This window comes from Daphnia pulicaria, chromosome 8, assembly GCF_021234035.1.
Source record: "Daphnia pulicaria isolate SC F1-1A chromosome 8, SC_F0-13Bv2, whole genome shotgun sequence".
Taxonomy (NCBI): Eukaryota; Metazoa; Arthropoda; class Branchiopoda; order Diplostraca; family Daphniidae; genus Daphnia; species Daphnia pulicaria.
The window spans coordinates 7,612,560-7,622,260 of NC_060920.1; positions in this window are offsets into that span (position 1 = coordinate 7,612,560).

Below are 9,701 nucleotides of genomic sequence, written 5' to 3' on the forward strand. Positions count from 1 at the left end.
GTATGGGCATCATTCCTCAACACCAAGTGCGGTGTGAGAAAGCTGAGAGCTTATCAGCGGTCAATTTCAATTTCCATCACCAAGTTGTTCAAATCAGCTCCCACCGACGCTTTACTGGTTATCGCAAATATCATTCCGATCGATCTACGTATCTTGCAATTATTGGCGTTGAGGTTCCGTTCAAACTCCATGATACCGTTCGTAGACTCCTCGTTCAGGTGGCTGCTCAAACATTTCCCTTATGGCTCACTTCAGTCAAAATTCGAACCGTCGATTCGCTCATCCTCTTATAAGGAACACCCTTGGTTCTGGCTTGTGATTGCCACGTTGTAAGCAAAGAGGAGGACCTCCCTCTATGCCCCACCGACCCCAAGACTTTGCGTCTGTATGCGTGTCACACCCGTGGGGCCAAAGCTTTTAGTTTTTGCGTCCTTACCATCAATCATGCTGGTACCAAAAAAGTGTACAGCGGCAATCTTCCAGCCTGGACCAGCGAGACCCAAGCAGCTTTGTACGCCGTAAACCAGGTGTTGCAACGGGCATCCAGCCCAAACCTTTAATATCACAGAGCGGAGATCGTCTCACAATTTTCTGCTTTATCGTTGGCTTTTCCAAGGGCAAAACTTACCGGCCTGCAAGCCATAAATTTGGAGTTGTTTACTTCCATCAAAGAGTCGTCTGCAGCTTTGGCGTGTCACGACAGTCGCTCGTCCGCTGGCCTGATGCTGGCCATGGCTTACGGCCTGCTAGCAGCGGGTCCCAATGACATCCCGCCTACGGAACTTGCGCCCTTGCTCCCATCCAAGCTTTGTGCAAAAAGAGAAACCTGTGCTGTAATTCTAAAACTCTGGAACCTGGAATGGGCCCAATCAGACACCGGCAAAATCACTAGGCTGTTTTTTCCGGACGTGTCGTCCGCCAGGACCCTACTCAGACGTCCCCTGTCGTCCCAGATTACCCAAATTCTCACAGGTCACTGTGCTTTAAGGTCTCACCAATTTCGTTTTACATTTTTCGACTCACCCGCTTGTGAGTGTGGCTACCATGAAGAGTCTGTATACCAATTTTTATTTCATTGTCCTATGTTTTTTTCGGCAAGGCACCTTCTTCCGCGTAGTGTGCTCAACTGCGTCGGTAGCCTGGCCCCCGGAGTTGGTGGCAATTCCCAAAAATCCTGTCGTATGGCAAGCCACGCGGGCTTTTATACACTCAGCCGGTTGGCTGTCGTCTTTCGGCAAAAAACGCGCCGCAGCCTTAACCTCGTAGCAGCTTTACCTCAGTCTGTTCTTCTCTCCCTTCTTCCTCGCCACCTTGCGGCCTTTTTATCTCGTAGGCATTCGGCCTACACAACATCTTGATGTACAATAGGCCACTAGCGCCACGAAACTCTTTTTCGGCCACAGTTTCCCATGCATACGCTCTCAGCTACACGTAATTACCAAACGGCGACTACCGCTCAGGCTTCCGTCAGGCTGTGGCTATACCGGCGACTGTCCGGTACAGTCTTGAAGGTCCAACGAAGCCGGGCAGGCACATAAAGGTCCGACTGGAGGCTGGGGCTGTGCCCGACCCGTGGTGGCTAATAGGCCCAATTTCCCCATTTTACCATGTGTTTGTTTATTGATACTGTAAATATTATACTCGGTCAATACATTTGGGTGGTACTCGTTTAGGAGTTGAGCCCAGTTAATAATTAAAAAAAAATTTGCCTACGCAATTCTTCGACCGATCCCCAATAAGTTGGGCCCCCCCCCCCAACTTCTTAGCTCTTTTATTATCAATTGGAACAGTATTTTCAATTTTCCTGGCTAGCCTCCTGGCTAGTGAATGAATATGTCAAGAAACGATGCGCAGCGATAATGACATGTGGACAATTTTTGCTTATAACATCGTCGTTAAATCGTTAAACGCTGCATTGTTTATTTTTTTGACAGATAGTTCAGGAAACAGCGTTTCACGATTATCTGAATTTGCCTGAAAATGGGAAAATAGGGGGTTTAAAAAAGGAATTTATGGATTGTGTCTAAAGATCACATATACATTTTTAAAAAAATTCACACAACATGGGGGATATCTAAGCTATATTTACACAAAAATTCACTATTGACATGTTAATGGTTTACTTACAAATTTACGGTGTGTGAAGACCTAAATCAGTAAGCAAACGAGGAAAAATAATGGCTTTAGTAGGATGAGATCCACGCGCCACCATACGGCATAGGACGAGCATAGCTTTAAGCATTCCTCTCAGCACTATCCCCCATCGCAGTCTTAACCCTCTTAGTCTGTGCCTATACCTTGAACCACCTCGGGTGGTTTAAAACAAAGCATTTTTGTTTCGTCACATTCTCCAAACATTTCATGTTTCAGCTGCGATAGGTAAACAGAACTGCTTAGCTATAGCCTAACATTTGTTTACTATTAGCAAACCTCTCTTATGAGAGAGTGGACGAGTTTCCAAAGAAGTAGTAATCGTTCATATATTAGTGGTAGTTCAAAAGTGAGGCATTCCAATTTTTTTTCTTTTTTAACCGGGTTTACCCTCGCTAATTTGAATGTATACCGTTGTTATCAAACAAAATTTATCAATTATTCCAATAATATTATCCATAACTTGGTCCTTTCCCATGCATGTCAGTGAGGTTCTAATATGATTTAATGTGGGGCATTTTTACTATATATTTGAGTTCTGTGCCTTGACTGATTTATTCTTTTTGTTCTTGCTGTCTTGAAATACATACAGTCACGCTTGTTAATTTCTTCAGCAGGCAAATTGCTCTATATATTTTTATTTTAAATTGACGGAAGGTATAGGTGAGGAAGCTCACTGTTCCTCTAATTTTGTTCATTCTGGTGGGAAAGTTGAAAGAGGGAAAGGGAGGGAAGAAGAGAATGGAAAAGCGCAAAAGAAATCTAAAAAGGGGGAAAGGTGTGCTTTTTAGTATACCTTCCGTAAATTTAATATAAAAACATAGAGAGCAGTTTGCCTTCTCAAGAAATTAACAAGCGTGACTGTATATGAATAGCCTGTATTACTATAAATTTAGCGTATGAAAATCAACATGTTATTTTTAAATTAACTTAATTGTTGAATAACAACTAAAAAAGCAAAAATGTGTCAATGAAGAAACAATGACAAATCCCGCCTAGGAAACCAGAGCTCGGGATCGTCCATGAGAGGTACGTACCATGGTTCATTGGTTTATTAAATCAAGATAAGAATATTTTGTATCATTAGGTCAGGAAAAAATCAGGAAATAATAAAAAAATTGTGTACCAACTAAATACGTTATATTGAATTTTAAAATAAACATCCAACACGGAAATCTAAAATTATTAAAAAACATTATTACTATTAGCGAGTAAAAATGCCTTAATAAATTGTTCTTCAGACATTTGGGATAGTTCAACATCGTTGACGTCGGGAAAGATTACCCGACCTTGAGGAGAAGGAGCAGTTTCTCCAATTGAAGCCAGCTTTCCTCCTCAGCATCTTCAACTTCTTTTAGGCCCACCATAAACTGCTCAAGATCTTCACGCCATAAATCACTTGCTGATTTTTTAAAAGGATGTCATATTCTTTTACATAAAAATCTCGTTTCTTCAACAATTTTTGTTTAGAATCAAGGGAGAAATGAAACATGTGAAGCAAATAGTTATAGTCTCCCGTTTGAACCTCGCCAGCTTCCTCGTCGGTTACATTCCTGTTATTAGTCCTCTTCCATATAGATACCGGATCATAATTTCGATGACGCAAATCCTCCACCTCCAAAACTTTACCCTAAGAGATGACAAAAACTGTACACTAAAAAGTTTAGATCAATAATTTATGAATCCTACAAACCTTGTTGAAAACAATCAAGACATCGTCAATTACTTCGCAAGCGAATCTGAATTGGTTAGAAAGCTTTTTTGAAATGGCTTAAAGATAGCCAGAGAAATAGTTCTTCCTCTTCTCTTAAAGATTTAGACGGACAGGGTAAGAATCTTCCAAGATTTGTTGATACGAGTAATACATTTTGGGAGAGCCACTAGGATCACACATCGCCATGGATGTTATGTAGTGTGTTAATTGAAGTTGGAAAGCCTTATACAATCCCTCGTCTTTGGCCTGTTGCATCTTAGCTTTTGACATCGTAACGGTAAATTTCACAGTAGTACCCGTATGGTGTCCTTTGAAGTTGAAAATAAGAGGTGACATTTCCTCTGAGCCGCGTAACAATTTTTCAATTACGGATTCCTTGTAGTTTTCAGTTCAGACACCAAGAGTTCAGTAATATCTAGTTCTGTCGAGCTAAGAACCGCATAATTACCACTTCTTTTGTATTGGTTGGCACCACTACCTTCAATTTTCCCAGTGAAACCTGAATAAATCCCAAATTTAAATTATTTTTTTTTTATTATCACGATTCCTTGATCAGCTCTATTACCTTTTAACCAAAGATTTATAAGAAAAGGTTGTTTTCCGTCTAGTTTTTGTTTGAAAAAATCGACGATGTGTCTTGGGTTGAACTTCAGAAAATGTATCATTCCACCAGTACGAATGCCGCTGGTTCCATTGATAAGGATCATAGGAACAATCGGGACGTAGGATTCAGGTTCAATTTCCTCATTACTGTCCATTTTATGTTTTAACACCGGATCATCAGATGGGTGAAAGATAAAACGTGTAAGTTTGCTCAAAACTAACTTCTTAGTCTTTGCACTCTATATCCTGCAGTATTCGTTCGTCCAAAAATGCATTTTTTGATTTAACTTCCTACAATCTTGCGAAAAAATGGTCCCATGAGAACCTTCTGGACGATGAATTACGAAAAACTAAATGGTAAAATTAAGGCCCCCTCTCAGCATGTTATAAATAATTTCAGAAATCCTCAACTCACGTTAGCCTTCAGACGTCAATGTGACGTCTTAAGTAAACAGTTTGACGGAAATTTTTGTAAAGATTACGTTATCATACAATCCTCTTGGGAAATGTCCGCAGTGGACTTTTTGAATGTCGATATCGATTCGCACTTTAACCCTTTAGATGGTCACCAAATCAACGTAACTGATTGTGTCAATGTAAACGGCGCTTTACTTAAAGTAAAATCATTTGTTATTGTCAATAAGAATGATAAAACCAATTACGGCTACACGTTTGGAAAAATAATTCCCATAGTATTTGTTGATCAAAACAATCCAATCCTTGTTGCAAAAGATTGTGTAACTGATTTCTTTGATAACCATGCCTATGTTCATGTGATCAAGCCTTGTGTTCCTTCATCAAGGCACTTACTCAAGGTAGACGATCTTCTTGACTATTAAAATTTAGAAAGCCTGGAAAAAGGAGGAAGAGCGACAATCAGACTAAAGTATGGCGTTTTTCTTTATTTGCATTTTTTCGTCTGCCTCATGTTATAGTAAAAGAATAAATTAGTACGAAGCTGATAACGGATAATACTACTTTATTTCCATACAAATGCGCCGAGGTATTAATCACAAATTGGAAATCTTGTTTGTCACAAGTAACATTTTATACACCGAAGAGGTGCAAGAAAAGGGTGAGATAGGGAATAATGGTTTTATTCGTGATCTCAATTTCTTGTTTTATACCTTCTCCCCTTTCCACGAATTCGTGTCATCTAGGGGAGTACAGTAAGAAACATATCTACCCTTCACTTCAGTTCCATCACTTCTCTTATGTCTAGAGTTTTAGCTTCTTATCTCCTTTTTCGCTTGAAAACAAATTCTTGATAAAAAAAGGACGGCCATATTCCGTCTAGAAGATAGAGGCAAGGACTGGTTTTTCCATTGAGAAAAAAGGCCCCCAAGCCGCAATGATGGCTACGCCCATTTAACTGTCCTTGCCCATCAACCTTGTCTTTTTAACCGCCGCAGGACGCTATTAATGGATACATATGCTGTCGCGTAAGATATTTTTGGCTGGACAAATTTTTCTCTCATTCCCTTTGTAGGACACATGTATTACGGGAGAGGATTTGTTTTTTAGAGAGGGCTCTGACGAAATTCGTGGAGGGTATCACGGACGTTCTTTCAGAGATTGACGCAGCAAGTAGTTAGTAGTTGCTACACCCACTTAATATCTGTCTTTATATCACATGTCCTTTCATGTGATATGTCTTCATAAATTATTACGAAACTATTCTAACATCAGGATTGGAATTTGAATCTCGTGGCCGTTACTGTACAGTCTACTGAATTATCCACGCTCTACTCGCTCTGAACTCTTGTTTTGTCAGTGCATTGATGCTCTAAATTAGAGGTAAATAAGTTTAAAAGAATTACAGTCAAAATTTGTATTGATTGGTTTTTTTGTTATCAGTGTTGCAGGCTTGCAGCATCATAGTTACAAAAACAACTTGGTCGTCAACATCAATTTATTCAAGGTAAATTTGACAAGGAAAAGGGTTACTGCTAGCAGCACATCTCAGGCTCACATACGGAGAATGCGTCAGGAGGCAAATCAAAACATGGAGGTTGGCAATTTGTCTCAATTGGAAGTTGATCGTGACATAAACAGTATTTGTGAACCTGAGGAGCATGGACTCGTTTTAAATGATTTCCCTTTCGTAGATTGTGAATCATTTCATGATGTTGATGGTGATAATGTAGACGACCCTAATCATGAAGACTTTTCCCTTAATGATGTTAACAACCGTGATTTAACTTTGAGCGACCGTGGTTCAACTTTGAGCGAGAGTGATCCTGAACCAAATGAGGATTTTGATTACATTGATGATTCATTGATAGCTATTAAAATTGAAGAACAACCTCCACGCTTGTTCAAAGATCAATTAGCGTCACGGGCTGTTAGTTGTGGGGTCCCCCATGAACATATTAACAAACTATTATCTGTTTTAGAATCCCATCCGTGCCATTCCGATCTCCCTGTTGATGCCCGCTCATTGCTAAAAACAAAAAGAAACGTTTCTTTAATCCCAATGCATCCAGGCGAATATTATCACTTTGATTTATTGAATGGTCTGAAGGGTACAATTGATAAAAAATGCCTTCCAAGAATCCGCAATGCAATTTCAATTGAAATTGAAATCCTGATTAACGTTGACGGGCTCCCCATATTTAGTAATAGCACCTCAAAACAGTTGTTGATAATTTGGGAATTATCCGTGGGATTGACGGCTTAGCAAATTTTATCATTTCATCATTGGCATTTACTTTGGTCTAGAAAAACCTACAGGAGGTCCAAATACATGTTTGAGGGCACTTGTGAACGATATTAAAGATGTTTTAGAATATGGATTTTTCCATTGTGAACGCTTGTTCAATGTCACAGCCTTACAGGTATTATTTTTGTCTGCGATTCTCCTGCCAGAGCTTTTGTTTCTGGGGTAAAATATCACTCTGGGAAGAACAGCTGTTCTAAATGCACAATTGTTGGATTTACTGGGCTTAAGCCGAATGAACTTTGGAAACAGGTTCGTCCAAATGGCCGTGTCGTTTTCCCTTGTGTTGCAGCTCCAAGAAGAGACAACGAGTCTTTTCGACAGCGCGATGACCCAGAACATCATAACAACTATTCGATCATAGAAGAATTAGAACTTGTTGACATGGTCAACGATTATCCCGTAGACCCTATGCATTTAGTACATGAAGGAGCTGCACAAAAACTAATAATGCTTTTTATGGAAGACAGTGATTTCAAAATCAACCCATTTAGTGTTGGTAGAGTAAATGAAAATATGGAAGCTTTATCTAAATTTACTCCCCGTGATTTTTCCCGTAGAGCAAGAAAGTTTAGTTCTAAAATGAAGGCTTCAGAATGGGCAAAAGCAATTGGGTACACGTCCCCCGTCGTATTTTGAAACAGACTCTCAGCTGAAAGTTATGCAAATTTATTATCTCTTTGTGTTGCCGTTAAGATTTTGACTTCCAAAAGATTGTGTTACAGTCAGAACGCGTACGCTAAAGATCTTTTAAAAGTTTTTGTTATGAACTCAAGTATATTATATGGCAAAATCGTCTCATTTAATATCCAAAATCTTATTCACCTTAGTCATGACGTTATGCGTTTAGTAGTTTATATATTAGTTTTCGGCGTACGCTTTTGAAAACTTTCTCGGCATAATCAAACGCTTATTGCGCAAAAGTGAGAGACCATTGAGAAAAATTGTAAAGCGATTTTACGAAATAAAAGTGTCCCGTATTCCTATGCCTGAAACCGTTGAAAGAACTTGCCCGTTACTGAAACTTTCATTTAAAGGGGGCATATTGTTACCTGTGTATATATTTAACAACTCTCCAATTCGGTCTCTTAAACCTACCAAATTTCGAACTGACTACTGAATGTGGTGATAACTGTGTTATGATGTCTGATAAAAATGTCGTAAAAGTAGTAAACTTTGTTATGCTCACTGTAATTCCGCATCTTATTGGTAGAAAATTTGCTGAATTTTCTAATTTATATAAAGCTCCATTTGAATCAACTATTCTGGGCATAAATAGATATAAAATGTCCCTTGATTTATATTTTTGGCCCGTTGAACAGTGAGAATGTAAAATGTATTTGATGCCAATAATCGCTACTGATGAATTCGCTGTTTTCCCCATAGAAAACTTGTAAACATTCACAATATATAACTGATTCATTGTTATTTGTTGTTTTTTTCGTTATTTTAGTGGAAACATGCCTCCTAAGCCTGATTTTAAGAAGGTCTCGACCACCAATCTTCGTCGAGTTGGTACAAGAAAGCGTGTAGCTAAAGTTTGGGACGACTATGTGGATGCTACTTTTAGCGAGTCTAAGCCCCCAAATTTACCTAAAATTCCAGTACCACCTAATCAAAACATAAGACCACCGAAGGCCTCAAGGAGGTCAGCTAATGCAGATAACACTTTCCAGGACTGTTGGATTGGAGCTGGTAATATTTTATTGTTCACGTAAATGTATTTTCGTTCTATTTATTGTTAATTGTTATTTTATAGAATCCAGCCATGATAACAATGACGGACAAATTTTCCGAACGCAACAAACAAGCCGGGGCACCGAACAGTGGTCTTTTAGAGATCATAATACACTTAACGAAGATGAATCATTGGCTTCAGAAGTTTCTGAGGGAAGTAACGAAGACACTGCTACATCCACCAATTTTCAGGGAGAAAGGGAATTACAAGGTATGACATCACAATCGCCAGATAACCAATTAGGCTACACTGAATTACATTCATTAGAAGTCGAGAATTGTGGTTATGAGAGTGACTCTCTAGAACAGGTTATTCTTCCTGGAACGTCTGGAATTGTGAATTCTCATCCGCAACTGAAGCAACATTACGGCACGAAACTGAACATGAAAATGAAGCACAAAACCAGTCTGTTATCAGGTCTTACTCTTCTCGGAATGAGAATCCCCGTCCAAAAATGAATCAAAATGACGGCCGTAGAATGGAACAACAACAACAGGTTTCTCGTCCTGGTCTGTCTTGGAACGAGAATCACCGCCCACAACTGAATCGGAATGATTATCATGGATGCGAACCGCAACAACAACTGGTTATCTGACCCATCTCGAAATGTGAATTGCCAACATGAAAATGCCAGTAATGTAATTGAACCACTACAACACGTCATCATGCCTGGCCCGTATTGAAAGGTGAACTCTCATCCTCAACATGAAAATTTCCATCAGGGAAGTAATCAACACCAACACGTTATATGGCCTGGCACATTTGCCTTAAGGGTC